This window comes from Mauremys reevesii, unplaced genomic scaffold (genome assembly GCF_016161935.1).
Source record: "Mauremys reevesii isolate NIE-2019 unplaced genomic scaffold, ASM1616193v1 Contig77, whole genome shotgun sequence".
NCBI lineage: Eukaryota > Metazoa > Chordata > Testudines > Geoemydidae > Mauremys > Mauremys reevesii.
Genome location: NW_024100892.1, coordinates 41,726 through 69,700, shown reverse-complemented (window position 1 = coordinate 69,700; position 27,975 = coordinate 41,726). Strand labels below are relative to the sequence as shown.

Below are 27,975 nucleotides of genomic sequence, written 5' to 3'. Positions count from 1 at the left end.
GTCATTCTCCATTTCCTGCAAGCCCTGCAGAGAACCCTCTAGAAGGGGCTCTGTGCACAGATATCCCCAGTGAATTGCATGGCCGCACAACACAGGGTCTCCTGTCACAGCAAATTGCAGCAGAAGCAACCTCCTTGCCAATGCCAATAGCCTTTTCATCAACACCAGACTGAGGATTTGATTCTCTCCAATGCTCCGTTGGAAAGAAGCCTTTTTCTTCACAAGCAATTACTTGGATTGTCAAGGGAGGTCTCTTCTGTTTCCTAGGAAGACACAGGAAAATGTGAGCAGAGGAGACAAAAGCTATAGAACAAGGCACCACTGGGAGTTGAACCCAGGATCTCCTGTTTACTAGACAGGCGCTTTAGCCTACTAAGCCATGGTGCCTTCCCCAACAGGCTGTTTGCAACCACTCCACTTGATGGTCCAAGACTACACCTTCAAATTCCAAAGTAAAAATGTGCCCCATTTTCCTCAAGACTTGCAGACCTTGAGCAGGCTGGCTCAGTGCACAGAAAGCCACAGCTGAGCTGACAGAGGGCTTCTAACATGCACTTCTCCCACAAGCTGCTGTGATCAGATACTGATTAGTGCTCTGTGTTTCAGTCACAGCAGCTTCAGCTCAACTCTGAGTCATGGTAACCTTTCCATCAGCTCCAGACGTACCACTTAACGCTTTCCAAGACTTAGCTGCAAGGAAGGGTTTCTGTGTCTTGAACAAGCACTTACAAGGATTGTGCAGTGAGGTCTTTTCTTTTCATTAGAAGAAATAAAATAAAAGAAAGGAGCCTGAAAAAAAAGCCAGGTTCAGCAAGGAAGAACTGTCAGGCCAAGCCAGGATCTCCTGGTGAGTAGGAAGGCTCTTCAGCCAGCTCTGCCCAAAGATCACTATCCAGAGGCCACTTCCCACAGAGTCCAGTTATGATTACAGACTGATCCTGAAATTAGAGCAGGATATTTTAAAGCTTATTCTCACAGTAAAGTAACACAATTCAGCCATGTCGGCACAGAGGAGAAAGCACTCCTTCATTTCACAGTTATTGCGACTGATCTCACTGACAAACTTCCTTTTCTCAGGGCTGCTCACAGGACTTTAGGGAGTTTTTCCTCTTCTCCCTTCCAGCTGTGGTGATGGGACTGCAGCAGCTCCCAGATGGCCAGCTTTGCTCTTTCACTTATATCCTTCTCTTCTTTGGCTGAAGCTGTGTTTGCCACCAGTTTAATCCATAACTGAGACCTCAGGTACAAGCAGCTAGTTACAAAGGCTCAATTCCCATCACCATCAGTGGGAGGTTATCCAGGGCTGCAGGATTTGGCCCATGGACAGTCAAGGTGCTACAGCAGTTACATTCTTACGTGGTGAGTCCTGCAGCCTATTACCAAACTGCTCTGCCATAGTCTGCAGGGGGCCTGACTTTTTGAGAATCTGGCAGAAGAGAGACCCTGGAGCAGAGAAGGAAAATGTCCTCAGCAGTCACAGCCGGCAGGAGCAGCAAAGACTGAGTATCAGACACACTTTTTCACCAGGACAATAAATGTGCACAACCCCCTGATATATTCTCAATTCACTCCCCCTCCCAAGGAAGCCCTATTCTGCTCTATTACACTCTCATGGGATGAGAGGGAAGGTCCTCTCATGGGTAAATAACTGGTTACAAGGTAGGAATAAATGGTCAGTTTTCAAAATGGAGAGAGGTCAATAGTGGTGCCCCCCAGGGCCTCTGGGATAAGAGCTATTCAACATATTCATAAATGATCTGGAAAAAGGGGCAAACAGCGAGGTGGCTAAATTTGCAGATGATCCAAAAATACTCAGGAAAGTTAAGTCCAAAGCAGCCTGTGAAGAGTTACAAAAAGATCTCACAAAACTGGGTGAAAGGGCAACAAAATGACAGATTTGTTGATAAATGCAAAGTGATGCACATTGGAAAACATAATCCCAACTATACATATAAAATGACGAGGCCAAAAATAGTTGTTGCCACTCAAGTGAGGGATTTTGGAGTCACTGCGGATAGTTCTCTGAAAACATCCACTCAGTGTGCAACGACAGGCAAAAAAGCAAAGAGAATCTTGGGAATCATTAAGAAAGGGATAGAGAATAAGACAGAAAATATCATATTGCTTATGGCCGACCACATGCATTGGCCTCCCCTCAGGCAGGGGACTTATAGGCCCTTCTGCCAGTTGGTGTCGGCAGCAGCAAGGGCTGGGTTCAATGTCTAGGGGAGGAGAGCAGCAGAGAGGAGGAGGAGAGAGTCCCAAGAGCAGAGTGCAAACCAACCAGCTGAGGGTCTCACAGGAGTCCTGAAATAACAGCAGCTCCAGGTCCCATCAGGGCTGCCCAGATGGTGGAGTAAGTGGGGCAATTTGCCCTGGTCCCCGCAGGGGCCCCCACAAGAGTTTTTTGGGGCTCCTGGAGCAGGGTCCCTTCACTAACTCTGGGAGCTCTGGAAAACTCTTGTGGGGTCCGGGCCTCCAGAGATACTTCCACTCTGGGTCTTCGGCAGCAATTTGGCGGCGGGGGGTCCTTCATGAATGAAAAGTGACTTCATTGAAGTGTTGAAGGGCCTTAATGGAGAGAAAAGATTGGGTATGAAAGGGCTCTTTAATCTCGCAGAGAAAGGCATAACAAGACCCAATGGCTGGAAGGTGAAAAGAGACAAATTCATATTACAACTAAGGCACAAATATTCAACAGCGAGGATGATTCACCACAGGAACAAGCTACCAAGGAAAGTGGTGGATTCTCCATCTCTTGACGTCAATCAATGAAGACTAGCTGCCTTTCTGGAATGTGTTGCCTCCAACACATTCCAGAAAGGCATCTGAAGAAGTGGGTATTCACCCACGAAAGCTCATGCTGCAGAACGTCTGTTAGTCTATAAGGTGCCACAGGATTCTTTGTTGCTTTTGCCTCCAAAAGTAGCTCTGGTGTCATACAGGAGGCCTGTGATATGCAGGGGGTCAGATTAGCTGCTCTAATGGTCTCTTCTGGCCATAAAGTCGACTAATTTCTGAAAAACTGAGTGTAGCATTGGGAGCAGCGTCTGATGTTTTCCTGTCTAGCCAGCTTGCTGCCTAGAACGAACGCTTCTTGAGTGGGGTGATCCACAGGGAGTAGCTCAAACCTCCAAAGTTCCTGGCCAGGGGCAGGACATTAGCACAGCAAGGGAGGGGTGTGGCAGTGACATCACAAAGGCCTTTTGCAGGACCTCAGAGTATTGGTCAAAGGTGGTTGGGAGGTGGTGACCTCACAGAGAGATGCTGACATCAGCCAGGCAGGACAGGGGGGAGGGGCCAGGGAAACCTCAGAGACCCTGTGGCTTTGCTTCAGCAAGTCTCCTTCTCCAGGTCTCTCTTTGAGGACTGAGAGAGTATTCGGGTAAACGGACGTGAGCACCAGGAGGAACCTCTTTCGAGTTTTCTTCTTCCCTTTTAGTGATTTTACAAGAAAACAGCCGTCTCTGTTTAGAAGGTAAGAGCCTCCTCGAGGGAAGGGGTGTCCTGGGGGCATCACAGTTCGGATGCCGGTGCCCCCCCCCCCCACAATGTATGGAAGTTCCCGCCACCCTGCTCTGTGTTCGCAGGGCGGGAGAGAGCAGCATCCACGGCAGTGATTTGCTCCTGGCTGCCGGAGCAGAGCAGCAGGCTCAGCTGTCAGAACTTCCCAGCGCGATGAAAGGGGAGGGGCCCATGGCTCTGTAGCAGGAATACAGGGCAGGCGAGTTCACGGCCGGCATTGTGGGATACTGGAGGAGGCCAGTTATGGTGATATAATGAACAGCAGCGTCTACTCTGTCACTTTAAGTTTGCTGCAAAAAGCTCTAGACCTCTCATCAAAGTCGTTTTATTTTGTCACCAAAACAGGGCAGTTTTGTCGCCAGACATGGCATTGCAGTGTGTGCACCAGCCACAAGCTGCCGACTGAGGGAGTTTTCACACACCTGAGCAATATTATTCTGCTGAAACAACTTTGTAGTGCAGACCTGGCCCCCCCCCCCCCACACACACACACACACACACACACACACACACCTTGCAAGGAAAACCTCACCTGCTCCTCTGCTTTGCAGAATCCAAACACAAGCAAAGCTTGTCAGGCCCCAGTGGGGATGGCAGGGAGTCAGGTGTGGGCAGACACTGGGCTGTTGCCACAGGCAGGCACCATGGTGTAGCTAGCTAAAGCACCTGTCTTGTAAACAGGAGATCCTGGGTTCAACTCCCAGTGGTGCCTTGTTGATCACCTTTTGGGGCACCTGGTATTGGCTACTGTCGGAGGACAAAACACAGAGCTAGATGGGCCTTTGGTCCAGCCCAGTCTGGCTGTTTAAATTACACTGATAACAGAATTACTGAAAGTTTGGGTGTTAAGAGCTGATAGGTCAGTGTTCCAGCCTGTCACAGATGACCCCCCCCCCTCCCTCTGGGACAGGGGCAGGTCTGGGCTCTCACACCAAATGGCTCATTGTGGCTGCCAGAACCTGTGGGCAGCTCATTTGGCTGATGGCAGGGAGTCAGGTGTGGGCTGGGCCGGCTCTGGCTTTTTTGCCGCCCAAAGAAAAAAAATTGGGGTGGGGCCACCGTAGAAACAAAACGGGGTAAAAACGGCAGGGGTGGAGCGGCAAAGTGGGGGTGTGGGGGGGGATACAGCGCGACTGAAGCGGCAAAGCGGGGGGGACACGATGTGGCTGGAGTGGCAAAGTGGCGGGGGACAACACAAAAACGGTGGGGCTGGAGCAGCAAAGCAGGGGGGTCGGGGGAAAAACAACGGCGCGGCCAGCAAAGCAGGGGAAAAACAAAAAAAACCCTACAGGGTGGCCGGAGCCAAGGGACTCCCTGTGCTGCAGAGTGCGCGCCCGGTCTAGTGGGGGAAGGGGAGGGAGCGGAGGGAGAGAGAAGGGGGGTGGCCAGCGCTTCAGTGGGACACTCACCACATGGCCCTGACCGCCGCGCCGCCTGGCACCCTCACTCCTTCTCTAGACTAACCAGTCCTGATATACTGTAACATGGTTATATTCCACCTCCTTCACTGGTTACACCCAACAAAATTAATTATACAGCAGACAGAAACAATCACAGACCCAGACAGAGACCATGCAAATAAACATACAAAACAATACAGAAGGGAGGATTTCACAACTACATCTGTACAACCATAAGGGTTTTCCAGCTGTGTCTATTGATAAGTGAGTTCTTGCCAGACAGGATGCTACCAAACTAAGTTTCCCTTTCTCTGGAGGTGATGGAATATCAGGACAGGATTGTATTCCTAACAGCCCAATAGCTCCTTATTTCAATGTGACTAGTTGGGAATGTGTGAATGTGACCAGACACTTCCCAGCTTATGGCTGCCTTTGCTGCTCAGCCGAAGAACCAGGCCTCAGACTGTCACAGTAAGAGAAGGCCATTACACAGACAGGGATTTTTTATTCTCTCTTTTATATCTTTATAACTAGCTAAGTGATAAAAATACACCTAAATTCTTAAAGTACAGGCCTGAATCTCTGTATCCTAACAGTCCTCGAGGTCAGGCAGCCTCTGGGTAAGGGGGTGGGGACTCAGATCCTTCCACAGGCCAATTCCACCAGGGTCATGTATAAACCAGGGAAGTTTGCCACAATAGCCAGACCAGATGCCCCCTTTACACTTGTGCTCTGTTCTCATTGCTTCTCTCTCTCCCTTCCCCCCACCTCTGCTGCTCCCCCTCTGGGCTTTCTCAGCACCTGGCCCCACAGCGCTTCCTGGCAGCAAGAGACTGCGCTATCTGCACCTGCAGCATCTCTCCTGCTTGCTAAGGAAAGGAACCTTTCCAGGAAATGGCCACAGCTTCTGGGAATCCCTGTGTGGCTGTGAACAGCGTTTGGCTCCTGGCACACAAGGCAACTTAAAAGCTGAGCACCCAGACAGGGGCTTGAAGCCTGGACCCTCAGATTAAGAGCCTGATGCTCTACCAACTGAGCTACCTGGGCTTGTTAGGAAACATCTTCACCATTCACCACAAGAGTGATTATCCCAGTGTGCAGGCAAGAGTGAGCAGGCAGACAAAAGAGAGGCAAAAAAAGTCCCAGGAACCCCTCCTCTTTTTCTGCACAGCCACTGCCTGTCAGCAGGATTCCTCCTCCTCCTCAGGGAGACTAAATCTCTGTGCCTAGACAGCCGGTCCATCCGCTGCACCTCAATCCCCAATGCCCGAGCCTCCCTGCCAAAGCCCTGCACCTGGCTCCATACAGTTAAGTCTCACTTGTCGCTGGGAACTTAATTTCTTGTGCCCAGAGAGTCTCGGCTCCCTCAGTAGATGACCTGAGAAACATCAGCAGCCGCCCTGCATGCCGGTCTGTGGGTGGCCTTCAGTGGGGTTCAGCACAGCAGGGAGCAGGCTGGCCCTGTGGCTGTCTGCTGGCCACACATAGGCATGGTCCTCTCCTCCTCTTGCCCTGGCCTCTGTGGCTTAAGCCTTCCCTTGGAGCTGTCAGCACCAGCCGCCTCTGCTCTAGGTGCGCAGAGGAGGAGAGGTGCTGGGCTCCCACCTGCCCAGCCCTGCTTCCTTCAAGCACAGTGGCAAGTGCCAGACTTGTGGGCACCAGGTGAAGCCGTGAGAATCCCAACCCTCAGGTGTCAGTTCTAGAGCCCTGACCCATCCAGCAGGAGGGGAAAAAATGGCTCTTGCAGAGCTAGAGACAGGGAAGTGGAGCAGTGTGAGCTCCAGGGCTTTACCACAATGCCCCACTGAGATTTGAACTCAGATTGCAGGATTCAGAGTCCTGAGTGCTGCCCATTACACCATGGGACCAGGGCTGGCCTTAAGCCGATTTGGCCGATTCCCCTGAATCGGGCCCCGCCCCTGACAGGGCCCCGCTCTACAGCGTCTCTCCCGGAAGCAGCAGCTGTTGCTAGGCAACTAGAGACGCTGGCCGGCTGAAGCAGAGGGGGCCCCTGGCTGTACTTGCAGGTCAGGAGGCACATGTGCATTGCAGCCTTCCTTCCCCTTCCCCTCCCCCACCCCCAGCACTCACCTGGAGGAGACGCGGAGGGAGCTTCTGGTCTGTGGCAGACAGGAATCTCTGCAGTGCACCCTTCCAGCGGTGAGTGTCTGACCCTGCGATTCCCCAAGGGTTGTAATATTGGGCTGGTTTTGTGGTTTACGTGGTGTTGCTGTTTGAGGGTGAGTCTGTGCCTGCCTGTGTCTGTTTCAAAACTAAAGTTGGGATCATGTAACCCAGGAAAAAAGCCTGGAGCCGGTACTTAGTGCTGTGAATTCCAGGTGAGAGAGAGAGGGAGGTTTGGAGGAGGAAATCAAATACATCAAGAGGGGAGAATGCGAAAGGTCTGCAACATGGCAGGCTGAGACTTTTATCTCCCTCCCCCTGCCCCCCCGCAGGAGGGGAAACTGAGGCACTGAGTGATCAGATTCCCCTCTCCAAATTATTTGCAAAGGAGGAGGACGGGGGCTCCTGTCCAAACCAGTTCCCTTCCCATCAACTCTGCTTTCCCTGCTGCAAGACCGCTGTAGGGGATGAATATTTCCATTAAACTATGGCTCCTTCGTTTGCCCTGCAACAATGAAATAGACCGGCTTGGTGGGGGGGGGGGGAATAGCTCCCCCCTAAAGCTTTGTGGATATTAAGGTTTTTTTGGGGGGGTGATAATATTCTAGATCAATCAAATGCCCAGCTCGGCTTTCTAGCCATCCAGCAGCTTTAGGGCAGGGAAGGTAGGTGCTCTTGGTGCAGAGTGGTCGCAAAACAGGGGTGAATTTAGCGGGGGTTTGTGGGATCTGCTTGAAATCCCACCCGATGCAGCCACACAGAATCATTGGCAGCGCTGGGAGAGGCCAGGAGTGGAAGCAGGTGCCCTGGGGACATTTGCCCTCAGTCCTGGGCTCTGGGATGGACTAGGCTGGGTGGTGGGTTCAGTCTAGTCTTCCAGCCTGTTGCTCTCATTGGGGTTTGTGGTTTTCATCTGGCTCCACCAAAAAGATCAAACAAGCCAGTAGAAAAGGGGAGTGAGAAAGGCGGGAAGGAGTTTGTAAGGGGTTTAAGTGACCCATCAGCGAAAGAGTAAAAACAGAGTTTGACTGGATTTCCCCCCAGCCACCGCTCCTGCAAACACTGGGCAAGGGGCAGCTCCATCCCCCACTGAGGCTATGGTGAGGGCCAACAGGGGAGGAAGGAAGCCACATGGCAGTCCCTTCCCCCCAGCACCCCCCTCCATCCCCCAAACTCTGTCCCAAAGCCTGCACCCACCCCTCCGCACTCCCTCCCAGAGCCTGCACCCCTCCACCCTTCCTGCACCCCACCCGGAGCCTGCACCCAGCACCCAAACTCCATCCCACTCAGCCCTGGGCAAAGCTCCTTGGTCTGGCTCCCAGTCCCTCTCCAAGGGTTGCAGCTGTCTGGAGGTGCCTGCCTTCCACACCTTCCTCATTCACACCTCATTCATTCATTCAATAGGGCAATTGATTACAAAGTGGAGAGAAGATCTTATTCTACTTCTAGCAAAAAGACATTTTTCTTTTACCTTAATTACACTACCTTAGGGGCCTGCTATAACATATTACTAAGGTTCAATACAAAGTCATGTAAAAGTTATACAAAAATGCATAATGCAGAGATTTATCTACAATTCCATTGATTGACTGCTGTGTGCAGTAATATAGTGACCCTGGGTCTTTGAATAAGGCTATATACTGTGGGTGGGGGTGCAGCAGCGAGTCGGGGGCAAGTGGCAGGTGGGCACAGAGGTGAGCAGTGAGCCAGCAGGGGTTTAGGGGCAGGCATGGGGTTTCTGGCAGGAGGGAGAAAGTGAAAGGAGGCGAGTGGTGGGTGGGGGACTGACTAGGAGGGACGCAGCAAGTCAGTGGGGGACTAGGGGGTGAAGAGGAGTGTGATGGTGGGGCCGAGCGGGGAGGGGGTGGGTCCTATTTTACTGCTGTGATCTGGTCACCCTATGTGTGCCAGGTTTCAGAGTAGCAGCCGTGTTAGTCTGTATCTACAAAAAGAACAGGAGTACTTGTGGCACCTTAGAGACTAACAAATTTATTTCAGCATGAGCTTTCTTCAGATGCATAGAATGGAACACTTCTTTTTGCCTATGTGTGCCGTTTCTCCCCCCTCCCCCTCAAACCTTCCTCTTTGGCCCACAGCTGTTTTGATGGGGTGGCGCTGAGGAAGGAGGGTTTGTTTCTGCGAGGCGAGCAGCGCTGGTGGGGGGCAGTGTTTCCACGGGGCTGGGCAGTGCTGGGGGGAAGGAGGGGGCATAAAATAAACATTATTGAAGAAAATCAGTTGTACAACTATCAAAACAAATTATTTTCCTAATATGAAAGTGAAAATCTATAATTAATATTCTTTTAGAATGTGGTGACTTCTATCAATATGGGCAAGAGATCAAGAGATATTGGTAGAAAGTACCCAAGTGGGAATAAGAAAAGAGCCATATACAATATTATGTAGTAATATATAATTTTGTTATTATGTATCTAGTCATGGAAAGTAAATAATACATGTAAGAAATGAAAAGTGGGGTTTTTTAAGTTTTTTTTTTTTTTTTTAAGTCATCCCTGCCGGGGCCCCGTCAAAACTGTTCGAATTGGGCCCCGCACTTCCTAAAGCCGGCCCTGCATGGGACCAGCTCATGCTGCTGTCTTTGGCCATCACTGACCCTCATGGGGCCGGCTCATGTAAGGGACTGTTGGCCCCTTACTAAAACTTAGTGGGGGTTTTGGTTGGCTAGTTCCCAGTCCCAGTAGAAGGGGGAAGGGCCAATGGGAAATCAGGACCCTGAGACTGACAGTCCCCTGGGGCAATGGGGAGAGGCCAAAGCTCCAAGTTAGCCGCACTGACAGGCCAGGCAGTGTAATGAGGGAGTCACCAGGCCAGGGGGTCCCATCGTCCGTGGGAGCTGGAACTGCCTGGGCCAGAGTGGGGCAGAGCTAAGGAGAGAGCAGGAGCCCGAGAAGAGCCGGGGAGCAGAGCTGGGCAGGTGTAGTGCCAGAAACTGCTCCCTGTAGGACTTTGTTACCTGCAGCAGTTACTGAAAACTGAGGTTGTTCTTATTTGCTGACTTGTCCTAATTGGCTAAAACTTGACAGTGGTGGGGGATGGAAGCACAAAGGCTTCGTCCTCCAAACGACCCTGCCTGGTGTCCATCTGTATCTATTACCTCTTAACACAGGATTGTAAAAAATAGAGTGAGGTCATTTAAACATCATTTATTTTGCAGCTTCATTTACTGTGCTAACAATGTAGCATCCTGACACCGATACTTCTGCCCACGTGCCCTGTGGGTTGGATTCATTTTAGTGGGACGCGGGACATGTGGAGGATAATTTAAACTCTTAATTTCCTTAGGGTTTCCCTTTAATATACTTCTCTGCTGGTGCAATTTCTGACCATTGCACGTCTATTGTATTTATTACAATAGCACAAGCAAGTCACACAAGTGACATAGTCTAGGGGCTTGGCTACACTTGCAAGTTAGAGCCCATTAAAGCAGCCCCGGGAGCCCTAACTCCTGAGGTGTCCACACTGGCAAGGCACATGGAGCACCTGGGCTCTGCAGCTGGAGCGCTCCTGGTAATCCACCTCCATGAGAAGCATAAAGCTCGCTGAGCCCTGCTGAAATACCCGGGCATCAGTGTGGATGATGTGTTGCATCACTGCACTGTGTTTGGCCTCAGGAAATGTCCCATAATCCCCTGAAGTCAAGTGCCCACTCTGGTCATTGTTTTGAAATCGGCTGCAGGCATGCGGATATCCCCTTTCAAAGCTCCGTTTCTGACAGCCGGCTGCTTATCTGCTCTGGGACAAAGCAACCATTAGTGTGGAATGCTGCTGCTGTTGTGAGTGTGTATGAGGGGAGGTGGGGGTCTGCTGCTCTCTGAACACACAAGACAGCATGCTGACACACTCTCAGCCCCCCAAACACACTGTCGCTCCCCCCACGTACCCACAACACACTCCCTGTCACACTCCACCCCGGCCCCCCATTTGAAAAGCACGTTGCAGCCACTTGCACACTGGGATAGCTAACACACTGCACTGCTCTCTGTGGCATTGCCAGAGCTGCTAATGTGGCCACTCCAGTGCGCTTGCAGCTGTCAGTGTGAACACACGGCAGCGGTTTCCCTGCTGTGGTTTAACTCCCAGTGCTCTACCTCTGCAAGTGTAGCCAAGCCCTAAATTTCCCAAACCAACCGAACTCAGTAACTGCCCTCCACCACCATGTGCAGGGAGTAGGGGCACCATGGAGCACACACCACACTTACTGGCTCAGCCTTGTGCATGCTGGGGTGGCCACTTCCCAATATTCCATAACATAGTTAAGGAAAATATTTCTCAATGAATTCTCAGTAAAATATCAGAATCAGCCAGTGTCCGCATCAGTCTACGAGCATTGGTATTTTCTTGAAATTTGTCAGACCAACCTAACTAACACCTAACACACATTTGAACCTCTTTTCACACTGTTGCTCATTCTCAGGTTCTGCTTTGTCTCTAGACAGATCCAGTCTCTTTCAGAACGGCCTTGCTCTTTCTTTCTGTTTCGCTCATGGATGTTTTGGAGTTAACACTCCCCTTCCCTCTATTCTCAGCCAAACACTAGTATTAACTGTTTGCTGCTGATGGGTTTAGAAAGCATTTGTGGAGTGGAAGATGCCATTTCTGGGGGCTTGTTCCCAAGCTGCAGTACTTTGTGTTCCAACATCTCCCAGCTTCCTTGGTGAAAATAAGACCAAGATTTCTTTGCAGTATACAAGAAGAAAGGAATTTTTCACTCTAGATGGGACTTGAACCCACAATTTCTGGCTTACGAAGCCAATGCCTTATCCATTAGGCCACTGGGTCCCTGAAGAACAGTAGAAAGAAGGATGGAAATTCCCTCTCTTAATTGCACATTCACTCAGAAGCCAAATACCCATTTAATGGCCTTACAGAAACGTCTGCATCCCCTGGCAGCGAGGCAGCTGGGCAGGTCGCTGACAGAGCTGAGCACCACCTTTCTGCCAGCCACCTTTAGAGAAGAACCCCACCCTAGAGTCACCCCTTCCTCCTTCAGCACCTCTACAGCTGTGGCTCTGAGTGGCAGTAGGATGATTAGGGGTGAATCCGGGGCTGGAAGGGGGGTAAGGTCGGCCTGTAAGGAGGAACCAGGTGGGGCAGACCCAGGGGGAGGCTGTGGGCTGCTGGTCGGTTGTTGGGATCCGAGCTCTAGATCAAAGCTGCACAGTGACCTGACCCCAGGGTTATAAGGCCGACATAGTGACCCCCTTACTGGCCTTGGTGACCCTCAAACCCTTGTTACTAAGGGCATTGAGGAGTCTCTGTCCCTTAATAACTTCTGGGAGCTCCCAGCAGGCTGCGGGCGTCAGCCGCCTCCTGCCTGACAGGTTAGACTCTTGGCGCTGTGCCAGCCGCCCCCTCGCTTGCAGGCCCAGTGTAAGAAGCAGGAGGCCCGGTGCTGGCAGAAGAGGGTTTTGATTAATCGAGCTCTGTGTGATGGGCACAGGACGCTTCCACTCAGTAGCACAGCTGGGGGGGAACAAGGGGAGCAGCTAAGGGCGTCGGGTGCCTCTGGTGGGGGTGTGGAGCAGCCGTTCGTTTTCCTGTTTGCACTCCTATGCGGTGTGAAAATCGGGGAGGGGAGGCAGAAGCCCCACTTCCCTCCCGAACTGACGCCCAGTGGGGGAAGCCAGGACAACAGGGTGGGGTGGCAAGTGGTGGCCAGACTCTCACTGCCAGGGTCTAGTCTAGTTCAGGGTCCAGCTCAACTTCCTCCCTGTGCCACTGGCCCCCAGTCCCCTTCCACCACCAGGTCAACCCGGGCACTAGGGCAGGAACGGGGTGAGGCAGCAAGTCAAGCTGAGCAAGGCAGGCAAAAGCGAGTCTTGTCTTCATGGGCACCTCCCAATGACGTCCTTTTTGTGTGCAACTGCTGCAAAAACCTCCCGGGCAGAGAAGCAACAGGCCAAAACACTAGCGTACAGTTGCCAAAGTAGCTCAGTTGGGAGAGTGTTAGACTGAAGATCTAAAGGTCCCTGGTTCAATCCCAGGCTTTGGCAGGTGCTTTCATCCTCTTTGTGCAGGGGCAGCTTGTTTTCTAGAAGCCCAGTGGTGCCTGCACCCAAGGTGAGTCCCTGAGCTTGGGCTCTGCAGTAGGAAAAGATATTGTGGGCTTCTGCCCCTAATGGGCTGGCCTGACATTTAACAATGAGGGACAGGAGCTGTCTCTCCTAAGTGAGTTATTGGTGGACCCAATATGGCAGGAAGGGGGTGCTGGGCAGTGACAGGCAGGTATAGGGGATGAAAACTCTTCTGTGCAGCTGAGGGAGGGCAGTACCAGGGAAGGGGCATGTGTGAAAGTGGCCGTGTGGAAGGGAGTTGGGGGCCCAGGAGGAGGCACTTGATGTTCAGTGACTTGGAGCAGCTGGGCTTGGCCATGGTGGGTGTTCAGGAAATGCACATTAACAACTCTAGGGTAGCTTGATGGGCAGAGGGTGATTGGAGGAAGGGCCCATCTCTCTGGTCCTCCAGGCCAGGGAAGAATGATGGGGTTGGAGTCTTGTTCTTCACATTCATGGTGCGAGTACAGAAGGTGGTGGAGCTCGGACCAGGGAGGGCATTATTGGTGGCTTTGTGCTCCATGGCACTGGTTACTGCTATATTAGTGTGTATGGTCCCCAATTAAGGCATGAAAGGGAAGTTCTATGAAGGAACTGGCTCCCTTCTTCTAGACCGCACAGTGTTTGGTGTCGGGGGGGGGATTTCAATTGTTGCACCAGACTGAGGACTGCTGGTCCTGTTTTCCCGACTGTCAGAGGAAACTCTTCTATGATGAGCACTGCCTGGCGCAGGTCTGTAGTGAGGTCGGCTTAGAGGACGTGTTTCTCCGTAGTGGAACCAGTGGAGGGTGGGCAGTAACCTCCTATTCCTCTGACCCGAGCTCACACCAGCCGCAGAGGGGATACACCTTTCTGCGGGGACAGGCCAGGAGTCGCACTGACCGGATTTACGTGAAGGAGAGCACGTCGACAGCCCAGTGCAGGGTGGTGCCAATGGACTGTGCGGATCACGCAGCTCTCACCGTGTGCTCAATGTGGGCAATTCCCTGACCCAGGGCAGAGGATATTGGAAGCTGAACATCCAGAGCTTGCAAGATAAAGGAGCAGGGAGGTGAGGCCTGGAGGTGTTGGCAGAACGGGAAAGCATCAGAGGGTTCTGTGGTTACCAGGGGGATTGGTGGGAGTCGGTGAGGGAGGAGTTGGCGGCTTTGTTCCGGTGGCTGGGGAAACACCACAACATTAAAGAAACCAACAGTGCAAAGTCCTGCAGTGTCATCTGTGGGATTTCCACAAGAGCATCCAGGCAGGGGAGCCAGTCAGCCTGTGACTGTACGACCGGATCAAGCGACAGCTGCCCGAGTTCCAGGAGATGAGGCTGCAGTTGGCTGATATGAGCGGGAGCACCGAGTGAAGGGAGGAGCAGACTCCCCTGACATTTTTGCAGCCTGCAGGGAATGGAGACAAAGCAGGGGGATGCAGGGACTCAGGGCAGGACCCACAGATCCGGTAGTGCAGGACCACAGTCGCTGGAGGAGGAGAGAGAGTCCCGCGAGAGGAAGCTGATGGTGGGAAGCAATAAGTGCAGAGTGCAAAGCAGCCAGCTGAGAGTCACAGGGGTCTAGAAAATGAAATAGCAGCAGGTCCCATGGTGTAATGGGCAGCACTCAGGACTTTGAATCCTGGAATCTGAGTTCAAATCTCAGTGGGACCTTGTGGCGATACGCTGCTTTGCTACAAAGTACTGGAGCCCCATGTGTTTCTCTCAGGGTGAACTGGACTGAGTATTCTTTCGCTCCTGCTGGATGACTGATGCCCACTGGAGATAGGTCTTTGGGCTGGTGGCTATAGGCTGGGGTCCTAGAACTTAACAGTCTGGCTAGAGATTCCTGTGGTTTGACCATATGGTTGTTTCTCGCTGCTTCACCTGATGTCCACAACTTTGGTCCCTGTACTTGCAGCTGCCACACTCTACCTCTTGCCCACATGGCATTTAAAGGAAGGAGGGCCAGGGCCAGGCTTCATAGTCAGGGCTAGGCAGGAGGGAGGCAGAGTCCCAGGCTGGAGCCCAACACACCTCTCCTGCTCTGGGCACCTGGGGTGTTGTTCCCCCCTGTTCAGGCACCCCTGGGGCCCTGCACGTCACACAGCTCTCCCTGAATTCAGCTGTTAGTGAGGGAGCCTCACTGCTAGCGCAGACTGGGCAGTTTGTTGCATGAGAGACACTGTCCCAAAGCAGGACTAATGCTTAGAGCTGGTTACCAGTGATTTCAGACCAGTTGGTCTGCAGCAAGACTCTCCATTGAGTCTTAACCAGCTCTGTTATTACACAGGGAAAAACAAAAGGGTCAAATGGTGCCTGGAAGCCTTAAGAAGAATCCACCCCACCAAGTACCAACACTTGTCGCTACCTGCTCTCAGCTCCACTGAGAATGTTTTGGGGTCACCCATCGCCTGTATCAACCTAGGGGTCTCAGAGAATCCTAATTAACAGGTGCTCCAGTGGAGTAATTGGTTAGCGCACAGTACTTACAGGGCAGTGCTGAGAGGAGCTATGCTGAGGTTGTGAGTTCAAACCTCACCTGGAGCACTGGTTTTCATTAGCCAAGTGGCTTCACCCCCTCATTTGGCCTGTGGAATGTAGAATTCCAGCCCTGGAGATCCTCAGGAGGGGGCTAATAAAAAATGCCCACTTCAATTATTACCTCCTCTCCAGGTCAGAATCTAACATCCTTTCTCCCCCACCAGCCCCTGTGCCAGGATCCCTCAAGCAGAGCCTGGAGTCCTGCCCCTGGCGTCTGTACTATTGACACAGACTAAGTGACAGGGACAAAACACTCAAATCCCGCCTGGTGCGGGGAGCCAGGTTTGCTCTTCAAATTCTGTCGTTGGTACATTTCCAGGCCTGGGAATGTCCCACAACAGCATTGAATGGGAAGCTGCCTGCAGAACAGTGACACTGCACAGAGCTCCTGTGGAGGAGGGGTGGGAATTAGTAACATTTTGAGGATCGTTTGGGAAATGAGCCTTTGCTGACAAGGTTTGTCTCTGTTCATATATCACCTTCAGGTGTTATGTTGAGGGATCTTTAGTATATTTTTGTGAAGTTAATGACTATCTCCTCAACTTTATTTACTCAACTTAAAAATTGGTCATTTGATTTTTGCATCTCCCTGTGAAAATACAACTGACACGTGTGGCTTTCTACAGGGGGTCATGATGTTATAATTGGGGAATTCAGTCTCTGTACTTCTGGGGGGGTGGGTTGCTTTTTTACAGCTGCCTCAGGGCCAGGCACACTGGGCTGTTAGCTGCACCCACGGTCCTTGCCAGGGGCCCCTGCTGAACCCTGGGCGGCTGCACTGCCATGCTGAGGTGACTCTGCAGGTGGAGAAGCTGCTGTGGAGCAATGTAGAGCAGGTGCAGGAAGGAGACGGGGTCACTATTCACATTCTGAACTGCACAATTTTCCAAATTTGGGACTAGATTCATAGATTCATAGACTTAAGGTCAGAAGGGACCATTATGATCATCTAGTCTGACCTCCTGCACAATGCAGGCCACAGAATCTCACCCACCCACTCCTGTAACAAACCCCTAACCTATGGCTGAGTTACTGAAGTCCTCAAATTGTGGCTTAAAGACCTCAAGGTGCAGGGAATCCTCCAGCAAGTGACCCGTGCCCCACGCTGCAGAGGAAAGTGAATGTCCGAGAACAATTCTAGGGGAAGGTGAACGCAGAGCAATGACACTGGAGATGCCCAGACCTCCAATAGGGGCAATGTGGAAATTAATAATGGGAAGATCATTTGTGAAATTAGTCATCACTGACAAGATTTGTCTCTGTTCCTATTTCACGCTATGGTGTTAGAGGAATCAGTACAGATTTTTACTATATTAATTAAACACTTAATTTTATTTAACCAAGCCAAAAACTTAGTATCACTTATTTTTTCTCTGTCCTAGCAAGAATGAATTGAATTTTGTGACTTTCTGGAAAGTGCAGCGAGATTAAATGTGGGAAATTCAGTCTCTGTGTTTGTGAGCTGATGTTTTCCTCTCACAGGTCAGTGCCTGCATTGAAATACCAAGAGGGATCTAAGGGCTGGTGTACGCTGGGCACTGAACTGGCAAAGCGACGTCTCCCAGGGTGTGACTCCCCACAAACCCATAGAGTTAAGGTGACCTAATCCCAGGTTAGTTAGTGCTAAAGAAAAGGAAGAATTGTCCTGTCCATGCAGCTATTAGAGGGATGGGAAAAACCCTCCAGTCACTGTTTACTCCAAAGTGCTATAGCAGCGCCACAGCAGCGTTTTAAGTGTAGACAGAGTGAAATTAGATTTATCTCCAGTTTGCACTGTGGATGCAATAATAACAACAGTGCAGCGCTTGCATAGCTGGCAGGATTCGAACCTGCGCAGGGAGACCCCAATGGATTTCTAGTCCATCGCCTTAACCACTCGGCCACAACTACTTGATATGCGGCCATTTCACTGCACGATGATTTTGTTCTCACTGAATTGTCACTTCAAATTGTTTGCTCAGACCAGCTTCCCCAGCACACTCACGGCTGTGCATCAGTGTAAGTTTGTCCTTGGGTGAACAGCGAGAATTCCTGCCCATTTCCCTTCCGTCTGGAGCAGCATGAGAGTGTGTTTGTGTGAACGACATTGCTGTAGATTGTTGTTCATTCCCCACTTTGACAATTCAGACAGTCCCTTTCCTAGTCAAATCTCCAGCACATCGTTCCAATAGCAGGGGTCAGGATTTCTCTGGGGCACTGAAATTTTTCAGAGGGCTGGCGCGTGAACTCAGCATTGCATTCCACTCTTGATGTTTCATGGACTAACAACAGCAGCAGAAAGAAAGAGCTGAGCCAATATCTCCCTGACAGGGATGCAGGTGCCACGTCCCCTCTGTCTGACCATCGCCATTGCAGGAGAGAAGGGTTCACTGGAATCGAATGCCCTGGCTCAGACCAGAGACACAGGGAGGTTTTGCTGTTTATGGATCTGTGCAAAGGAAATTTTGTCTCTGTGTGAAACTGAGGTCAGAAATGAAACGTCCACATGGTGGCCCAATGCTCTATGGAATGTGGGTGAAGGACTCGGGCTGAGAAATTATTTAACAGGGGGTTGTTTCAATTTATTGCCCTGATTAAAATCTATGGCTAAAAGGCAGCAACTGTTGTTAGTACTTGTACCTGTGTAGGGACACCCCAGTGGGTGCAAGTCCATTGCCTTCACCAGGGGCAGTCAATTATTTTATCAAGGTACAAATTTCTTGGTCAAGGCCTAGGCTCCAGAGAAAACAATACACTGCTGATAAGAGGAAGTACATAAAAGATTTTGCAGCCACCATGGGCATAACTATGATGTGTCGTGTTTCACTGTTTATACCTGGTGCCACCTCCTTTCCCTTTGGCCTTGTAGTTGACCAAGGGCAAAGCTGAACATCTCCTCAGATACCAGGGAGTGTTTATGTCCATTCCTGCGAGCTACACAGGGGTTTGATGTTGCTGCTTTCAGTCCTTTGGCTCTGCCGGGATAAGGAACGATTCAGGCTGTCACTGAACTGAAGGAGGAAGATCAGATTTTGACAGGGAGAGGGACGCCTCCTCTTAAAGGTGTTTGTCTGGCTGGCAGTCCTGGTTCCCAGGTCTCGCCCGTGGGGCTCCAGCAGTTTTGGACCAGGTCACTCCCTTGGCCCCACCTGCCGCTCCCAAGCGCTCCCCCCCAGGGGCCATATCAGTGCAGCGGAGCTGAGCAGCGTCTGCCTGCTCGCTCCAGTGGCTGCCGGCCCCTCCCCATGGCAGGGCAGGGGGGGGCTGTGCCTCCGCGCGCTTCCTCTGCCTGATCACCCCTGTGGCCAATGGGACACTGTGGGGGTGATGCCTGGGGGCAGCAGCACACGGAGGCCCCCCAGCCCACTCCGCCTTGGAGCCTCCGGTAAGTGCTGCATCCCTGACCCCCTTCCTGAGCCTGCACCCCCACCTCCTCCTCATATACTCACTCCCACCCCCAAACTCCCTCACAGAGCCTGCACCCCCTCCCTCCCCACCCCCAGCCCCCAAACTCCCTCCCAGACTCTGCACCCCTCCTGAATGCCAATCCCCAGCGCCAACCCAGGGCCTGCACCCTAGACCTCCTCCCCCCACCCAAACTCCCTCCCAGAGCCTTAGGCAGGTGGGGGGCAGAGTTTTGGGGGGCGGGTTCTGGGCGGTATGAGTGACATTATTGGCCCACTGGGAGGACTGGAGGACTGGCCCTGGCCCTAAGGTAAATTGAGGTTGAGACCCTGCTTTAAGGGATTGGAGCAATGCTGGAGAGACTGACGGGCAGGGAGCTGGGGAGCTGTGTGTGCCCCAAGGAGAGTTGTTGTTGTGCTCTGGTGACACAGAGCGGGGGTGGGGAGTTTGTAAGCTGTGGTGTTTGTATAGAGATAAAGTTTACTAACCCCCAGGTTAAAAACTGTTCCTGCTCTGGGCTATACAGGACACTCTCTGGTGTGAGTGTAGGTCAGTGGGTGAATGTTTCCCTGCAGGGTAATAGGTTCCTACTTCCAAGCCAAATGATTCCCTTTAAAATCTTTTTCGAATGAAAATCGATTTCCAGACCCATCTCCAGTATGTTCAGGAGTTCGCTGAATGGGGGCGGGGGGTTGAAATGAATTTAAACACTCAGCATTTTCCTGTGCAAATGAATAAAGACCTAGCAGAGCTGTCCAGCAGCTGAAATCAGTTCCAGTCCTTGGTGTCTCTAAGAGGGACACTCGGTAGCTGAGGCATGTGGGACTCCTCTGTGGAGAGGACAGGTGAAAAAATGCTGGATTCAATGAAAGCTGAGCCCATAGGAGGGGAAGGTGAACGGCAGCACCACACAGGGTCATAACACTCAGACACGGGGCTCCACTGTCACTGCCCCTGTGTTTTCCATTATTTATATCCCCTCCCCCGCACACAACACCTTCTCCCCTTGAGCCCAATCCAACCCTCCCCCTCTCCCCCACACACTCCACAGGACACAGCCTCTCGGTGACTCACCCCGATGGGGGCTTGTCTCTGCATCTCCCCAGCAGGGGAGCAGAGAGCCGAAAGGGCCACAGGAGACCAATGGAGCTAGGCAGGGATAGAAAAGACTTCCCCTCCCTTCCCAAGAGTCCCGTTAATCTCACCCATGGGATGTTCCAGCACCGGGTGGGCTCAAAGCACCAACCTTCCCCTGAGCAACGGAAGGGGGAACCAGCTCCATCACATGGAAGGAGACTCCCCACCTCTGCTGCTGCCATCCTGCAGCCTTTAATATGGATTTGTTTTAGCTAATGCGACCCCCACACTCCACTAATCCACCCATGAATTAAGGAGAAAAGACCCACAGTCAGGAAGCAAAGGTGCAATGGGTTAGTGCACAGGCTGTCTAATAGCAGTGTTGAGTGGAGTCATGCTGAGGTTGTGAATTCAAACCTCACCTGCAGCACTAGCTTCCTTTAAGCAAATGGCTTCTGCCAATCATTTTGCCCTGCAGAAAATACAATTCCTGCTCAGAAGACACTGAGGTCCCCTTGCTTTACAGAGAGCAGGGCAGATTCCACAGATCTACCAGGCTCTGCTCTCCACCAGCCGCCTGTGTCAGGAGGGGTCAGGCAGAGCCCAGAGCACTGCCCCCGACTCCCCCTCAGTCTTTGCTCCCCAAACCACCTGTGTGCTCACCCTCTTCTCTGTGAGACTCAAACCCTGCCTGGCTTTCTGTATGTCGGTGTGGTTTTTGTCTGTTGTGTTGATGTGCATGTGGGTCCTGTGTAATTTTTGTGGATGCCTTGCATAATTTTGTGTGTGTGTATGACTTTTGCATGCAGATTGTTTTTTGCTAAGTATTCTTTTGGTATGTGGTTTTTGTGCTTTCCTGTTGTGGGCTTTTGCTGTATTTTTGGTGTGGATTTGTTCTGTTTTGTATGGCTTTCCCTTATGTGTATATGGCTCTGTGTGCTGTGTGGGTTTGGGTTTTGTTTATGTCTGTGTGGGCCTGTGCAGTCTGTGATGTTCTCTTTCTCTCTAGTTGTCTCTCTGTTTGTATCTTCATGTGTAAATTCACTGGAAGTTTTCAAACTCTCCACAGCTTTGCCAATTTTCACCAGGAATTTTACTCATTAACAAATTCTCACTTGTTCCCTACCAGTTGGTGACCATTGCCCCAGGGGACTGTCAGTCTCAGGGTCCTGCTTTCCCATTGGCCCTTCCCCCTTCTATTGGGACTGGGAACTAGCCAACAAAAAAAACCCCACTCAGTTTTAGTAAAGGGCCAACAGTCCCCTTACATAAGCTGGCCCTGTGAGTGAGTGAGGGAGAGAGGGAGAGCTCAGTGGTTTGAGTATTGGCCTGCTAAACCCAGGTCTGTGAGCTCAGTCCTTGAGAGGGCCATTTAGGGATCTAGGATAAAAATCTGTCTGTGGATTGGCCCTGCTTTGAGCAGAGGGTTGGACTAGATACCTCCTGAGGTCCCTTCTAACCCTGGTATCCTATGATAGGATCACCAATGTTCAGAGAAACTAGCACAAGCTGGTCCCATGGTGTAAGGGTTGGCAGGCTGAAATCTGAGTTCAAATCTCAGTGGAACCTTGTGGTAAATCCCTGGAGATCCAAGTGCTTTCCTGTCTCCAGCTGTATAAGAATGAGTTGTTTACCTTGTGCTGAGTGATTCATACCCACTGGAGCCAGGTCTTTGGTTGGAATGGGGTCTAGAAGTGGCTATGGTTTGACTGGGTGTTTGGGATTTCTGATGCCCACAAGTTTGGCCCTTGTGCTTTCTACCACACTTTTCCTCTTGCCCACATGGCGCTTGAAGAAAGGAGTGTCAAGGCCAGGTTTCATAGTCAGGGAAAGGCAGGAGGGAGGCAGAGTCCCAGGCTGGAGCCCAGCACCTCTCCTCCTCTGGGCACCTAGGACAGAGGTGGCTGGTGCTGACAGCTCCAAGGGAAGGCTTAAAAGCCAAGGGTAGGGTAAGAGGAGGGGAGAACCATGCCTATGCGTGGCCAGCAGACAGCCACAGAGACACCCAGACAGGCTGCTCCCTGCTCCCTGCCATGCCGAACCCCCACTGAAAACCACCCACAGACCAGCATGCGGGGCGGCTGCTAATGCTTTTTGGCCAACATCAGAAGACGGTAGGAAAGCAGGGCCAGCCCCCCTGGTGGGGCCTCTTACCATTCCCACTCACGGTGCTCACTTGGGCAGTGGGGCAGGAGATTTTACCCCAAGAGGCTTTTCCCCAGCTGTTGAGAAGCAGAGAAACACCCAGGCTCCCAAGGTGCTATGTAGCAACCCCCTCAAGCACAGGGACAGGCGCACACTTGGAAGAGGGAAACTGCTCCACACACTAGCCCGGGCAGCCGCCCATTTTCTTTGGCAAGTCAGGAAGGGCAAAGGCGAGACTGGAAGCACCTGGGGCTCATGCCCCAGCCTTTGTGACACCCAACCCCCAACTCCTTCCCGGGGCTCTCGCTGCAGTCAGAGCATTGGCCTGAGCGGCCAAGAAGAGGTTCCAGCCCTGAAGGGAGCAGGACTTTCAGCACAAAGGTAAAACTGCACAAGCACAACCATGAAGGGACTCAAACCCTCAATTGCCTGATCCAAAGTCAGACGCCTTATCCATTAGGCCACGTGGTCACACAGGAAAAGGCCCTCCAGGCACTTCTTTGGAAAAGGCCGACACTGACGCATCCGACGAAGTGGGGATTCAGCCACGAAAGCTCATGCTCCAATACGTCTGTTAGACTGTGAGGTGCCACACGACTCTTTGCTGCTTTTGCAGACACTGTGTTTCTCAGGTCAGCTACTGAGGGGGGCCGAGACTCTCTGGGCACAAGAAGTCGAGTTCCCAGTGAGATGTGAGACTTAATTCTCTGGAGCAAGGTGCAGGGCTTTGGCAGGGAGGCTCAGGCATGGGGGATTGGGGTGCAGCGGACGGACCGGCTGTCTAGGTGCAGAGATTTAGTCTCCCTGAGGAGGAGGAGGGGGAATCCTGCTGACAGGCAGTGGCCAGGGCCGGTGCAACCACTAGGCGAACTAGTCGGCCGCCCAGGGTGCCAAGTGGTTGGGGGCACTAAAAATCGCACTCAGGGGAGGCGGGGGAGTGGAGGTGAGCTGGGGCATGATGGGGATGTGGGGGGGGGCTGCCTGCAGCAAGTAATGGGAGGGGCACGCAGGGGAACCACTCCGTGTCCCAACTCACCTCTGCTCCATCTTCTCCCCTGAGCACGCCGCCCCCGCTCTGATTCTCCTCCCCTCCCAGGCTTGCGGCACTAAACAGCTGATTGGCACCACAAGCCTGGGAGACGGGAGACGTGGCGAGCTCAGGGGAGACGGTGGAGGGAGGTGAGCTGGGCTGGGGAGCTGCTGCAGGGGCTCTGCCCGGCTCTTCCCCATGGCCCTGCCCCTGCACTCACTGCATGGTAAGTGGAGTGACCCAGCCCCAGCCTGGTCCACTGCCCTTGCTCCCAGCAACGCTGCCGGCGAGTGCTGTGGGGCGGTTCCCCCTCCCCCAAGCTTGGGAGCCAGGGGAGCAGAGCAGGCTGGGGCCGCAGGTCTCTGTGGGGGGAAGCAGAGGGGGGCTGGCCCCAGGCCATCGTGGGACATGGGGGGCTGGCTACTTCCTGCGGGAAGTGGAGTGACCCAGCCCCAGCCTGCTCTGCTCCCCTGGCTCCCAGGCTTGTGTTGGTGTTGGCTGGATTTGTGCAGGTGTTTGTGTATATTAGCAATTGTGTGTATGTGGCTGGATTCATGCATGTGTTTGTGTATGTTTGCAATTGTGTGTGTGTGTGCGCATGCTCTGCTGCCCTCTGCCGGCGCGACAACCGCTTTCTATATGTCACAGCCCCATACCGTCGACCCCAGTGGTGATTTCCCCATCTTACAAGGGCTGGCTGGCCTGACCTTTCTCCCCTCTGCGGAGTGTGGTGGGGCTGCAGCTCACCCCCTGTGGGGCAGGAGGGCCCAGGTGCAGGGCACTGGGCTCCAATGCACCTGGAGAGCAGCTCAGGTGAGGTGGGGCAGGGCGTGTGGTGTCCGTTCTGTGTTGCCTGGTGCTGGGCCATTGCACAATCCCCAGCCACACCGCACAGCGCGCCCCGAGATGGGGCAGGGGGCCAAGCAGATGATCCAGCATGAGGGGATCATTCTCATTGGTAGCCGTCCAGTGGCAGTGAGTTCCACAGGCCTCGGCACAGGCTGTGTGGGGCAGGAGGTCCTTGTATTTGGAGCAGTGGGAGTGAACTGCATGCAGTTGTGTCTCTGAGCACAATTGTGAATATTATGGTGTGTGTGTGTGGGGGGCGGTGATTGTTTCTCTCTTTGGGGGTTGGGCTAGCATGTCCCTCTGAGTGTGTTGTGTGTGAGTGTTCTTGGGATTGTGTGAGTCCCTTTGTGTGTGTGTCACTGGCTGCAGAATACAAAATCCTGCAAAGCCATTTCCTACTGGTTAGCCCAGCAACACATTGCTACAAACAGTGTCACACACACACACACAAACACACACAGAGCGGGGCTCAGCCCCACCAGCAGGGGGCAGCAGGACACACATGTCTCTCCTGGGCCAGCTTGGACAATTTCCCATCACGACCCGGCACAGTGCTGGTGCCCCCACACGGGGGTGGGCAGCGACCGGGCGGGGGGGGGGCAGATGTGCTGGATTCAGAAGGAAGCACTTTGGGAAAATCAGTCACGGCCCTTAGCAGAGCTGGGACACAGACCCAGTGACCCCTGCACCACCCTGGGAGGGGAGTGGGGTCTAGTGGTCAGAGCAGGGAGGGAGCTGGGCACCAGGACCCCTGGGTTCTATCCCTGGCCCAGGGAGTGGAGGGGGTCTAGAGCAGGGGGACTGGGGGCCAGGACTCCTGGGTTCCATAGGGGAGTCTGTTTTTTCTTGTGCTTCCCTCCCTAGTGATCCCAGCCCAGCCCCCTAGTGGAGACTGAGCAGAAGTGGGGGGAGTTGTTCTCCGACTTTGGACTTATGATTCAAACCCCTCCCCCAAGGACTGTGACATCATGAAATCTGCCCCCCCCCCAACACAGAGAAAACTGGTGGGATTCTGTCCACACGCAGAGAATTCTCTCCGCGGGCTCCTGCGGTTCCTCTCGCTGCTCCCCGTCCTGCCGCCAGACACTGCTCATCTGCATAGCCCCGCCCATGGACACGCGACACCTTCTGTCCTGCTGGTTTCAAGTGAGTGAGTTGCCCTGGGGGAGTGAGCAGGTCACAGCCCGTCACAGCCCCAGCCAGGGCCGGCTCCAGGCACCAGCTCAGCAAGCAGGTGCTTGGGGCAGCCCAGGGGAAGGGGCGGCACATCGGGCTCTTTGGCAGCAATTCAGCAGTGGGTCCCTCGGTCCCTCTTGGAGGAAAGGACCTGTCACCAAATTGCTGCCGAAGAAGAAAGTGGCGCAGATTTTTTTTTCCTGCTGCTTGGGGTGGCAAAAACCCTAGAGCCGGCCCTGGCCCCAGCACACGTCACAGCCCCTGCACACGTCATAGCACGTCACAGCCTGGGGCAGGGAGATATTGGGGAAGAGGATGAGGGGAGATGGGGGGAAAGAGCCAGCTCCATAGAGCCCTAGAGGCAGCAGGATATGGGGGGGCAGGAGAGGGGATGGAGGGAGGAGAGACCCATCTCCTTGGACCCCCAGAGGTGGGAACTGAGGGGAGAAGGGGGGAGGGAGGGATCCAGCCCTATAGACCTGTAGGGGCAGGGAGCTATTGGGGGCAGGAGGGGAGAAGGGGGTTGGCAGAGACCCAGCCTGGGGTGCAGGGGAAATGGGCTGGTTTAGAGGGAACTGGGGAGAAGAGACACATGGGGGGATATATGTTGGGACAGGGTAACTGACTCACTCCGAATACATGCAGAGCAGAGCAGGGCAGGGCGGAGGCAGATCATGCTGGTCCCAGGGTAATTTCGGGGGGTTCTGATGCCCCACTCAGCCGGGGGGCTCCCCTCTGGGCTGAGGAGCCCTGGGGTGGGGCGGGTGCAGGGGCTGTGTGTGTGTGTCAGGCTGGGGGAGCTGCCTGGGCAGAGGGGCTGGAACTGGCGGGGCTGACCACGTAAATTATCCTGATCTAAGCGCCATTGTAGAGAACACAATGTTGGCACAGCACTTCCTGGCAGCCAGAGACTGCGCTTTCTACACCTGCTCCTGTGGATGTGGCCTCTCTCCTGATTCCTGAGGAAAGGAACCTTTCCAGGAAATGGCCACAGCTTCTGGGAATCCGCATGTGGCTGGTGGACAGAATGAGGAATCATTTGGCTCCTGGCAACTTAAAAGCTGAGCGCCCAAACAACGGCTTGAACTCAGGCCCTTAGAGTAAGAAGCTGATGCTCTACCAACTGAGCTACCTGGGCTTGGTAAGAAACAGCTTCACCGTTCACCACAAGAGTGAGCAGGCAGGCAAAAGAGAGGCCAAAAAAGTCCCAGGAACCCCTCCCCTTTTTCTGCACAGCCACTGCCTGTCAGCAGGATTCCTCCTCCTCCTCCCTCCTGTGCCTCAGTGCAACTAAATCTCCGCACCTGGACAGCCGGTCCGTCCGCTGCACCCCAATCCCCCATGCCTGAGCCTCCCTGCCAAAGCCCTGTACCTGGCTCCAGAGAATTAAGTCTCACGTGTCACTGGGAACTCGACTTCTTGTGCCCAAAGAGTCTCGGCCCCCCTCAGCAGATGACCTGAGAAGAACAATATCCGCCTTTTCCAAAGAAGTGCTTGGAGTAGCCTTTTCCCATGTGACCTAATGAATAAGGCGTCTGAGTGTGGATCAGAAGATTGAGGGGTCGAGTCCTTTGGTGGTTGTGTTGCTGCAGTTTTACTGTTGTGCTGAACGTCCTGCTCCCTTCAGAGCTGGAATCTCTTCTTGGCGGCTCAGGCCAATGCTCTGGCTTCAGCTAGAGCCCCGGGAAGGAGTTGGGGGGTGGGCGTCACAAAGGCTGGAGCATGAGCCCCAGGTGCTTCCAGTCTCGCCTTTGCCATTCCTGACTTGCCAAAGAAAGTGGGCGGCTGCCCAGGCTAGCGTGTGCGCCTGTCCCTGTGCTGGAGGGTACTTGCTACATAGCGTCTTCGAAGCCTGGGTGTTTCTCTGCTTCTCGCCAGCTGGGGAAAAGCCTCTTGGGGTAAAATCTCCTGCCCCACTGCAAAAGTGAGCATGGAGAGTGGGAACGGTAAGAGGCCCCACCATGGGGGCTGGCCCTGCTTTCCTACCATCTTGTTACCTTGGCCACAGAGCATCAGCAGCCGCCCCGCATGCTGGTGACCTTCAGTGGGTGTTTGGCATGGGAGTTTGCCAAGAGGAGGAGAGGTTGTTGCTGGGTCACTTTTACAGATGCCCCTTCCCTGGTACTGCCCTTGCTCAGCTGCACAGAGGAGCTTCCATCCCCACTCCCTGCCTGTCACTGCCCAGCAGCCCTCTGGCACCATTCCTGAGGGTCACCCTGCCCCACTCTCTCCCTGCCATGTTGGGAAAGACAGCTCCCATCTCTCCTTGTTAAAGGTCAGGTGGGCCAACTAGGGGCAGAAGCCCATTCTATGTTTTCCTACTGCAGAGCCCAAACTCAGGGACTCACCTTGGGTGCAGGCACTGCTGTGCTCCCAGAAAACAAGCCACCCCTGCACAAAGAGGGATGAAATGGTCTGCCAAAGCCTGGGATTGAACCAGGGACCTTTAGATCTTCAGTCTAACGCTCTCCCAACTGAGCTACTTTGGCAGCTGCATTGAAGCATTTTGGGCTGTTGCTTCTCTGTGTGGGATGTTTTTGTCAGCAGTTGCACACAAAAAGGACAGGAAAACGAACGGCTGCTCCACACCCCCACCGGAGGAACCCGGCACCCTTAGCTGTGGGGAGTAAGAAGTGGCTGTTGGCTAACAGGGCCTGTCCCCGAGGAGCT

At 53.2% G+C, this 27,975-nt stretch overlaps 7 non-coding genes across 7 annotated transcripts; 3 read left to right on the top strand and 4 right to left on the bottom strand.

The window, feature by feature from the left end:
• Positions 1-313: 313 nt before the first annotated feature.
• On the bottom strand, positions 314-387 carry TRNAT-AGU. The gene has a single exon. It is a non-coding gene; the product is annotated as a tRNA-Thr (tRNA).
• Positions 388-5,899: 5,512 nt separating this feature from the next.
• On the bottom strand, positions 5,900-5,972 carry TRNAK-CUU. Its single transcript has one exon. It is a non-coding gene; the product is annotated as a tRNA-Lys (tRNA).
• A 7,018-nt stretch (positions 5,973-12,990) lies between these two features.
• TRNAF-GAA lies at positions 12,991-13,063 on the top strand. Its single transcript has one exon. It is a non-coding gene; the product is annotated as a tRNA-Phe (tRNA).
• Positions 13,064-14,702: 1,639 nt separating this feature from the next.
• On the top strand, positions 14,703-14,774 carry TRNAQ-UUG. The gene has a single exon. It is a non-coding gene; the product is annotated as a tRNA-Gln (tRNA).
• Positions 14,775-15,556: 782 nt separating this feature from the next.
• On the top strand, positions 15,557-15,650 carry TRNAV-UAC. Its single transcript has 2 exons — positions 15,557-15,594; positions 15,615-15,650. It is a non-coding gene; the product is annotated as a tRNA-Val (tRNA).
• A 1,802-nt stretch (positions 15,651-17,452) lies between these two features.
• TRNAS-AGA lies at positions 17,453-17,534 on the bottom strand. The gene has a single exon. It is a non-coding gene; the product is annotated as a tRNA-Ser (tRNA).
• Positions 17,535-27,721: 10,187 nt separating this feature from the next.
• Positions 27,722-27,794, bottom strand: TRNAF-GAA. The gene has a single exon. It is a non-coding gene; the product is annotated as a tRNA-Phe (tRNA).
• Positions 27,795-27,975: the final 181 nt, after the last annotated feature.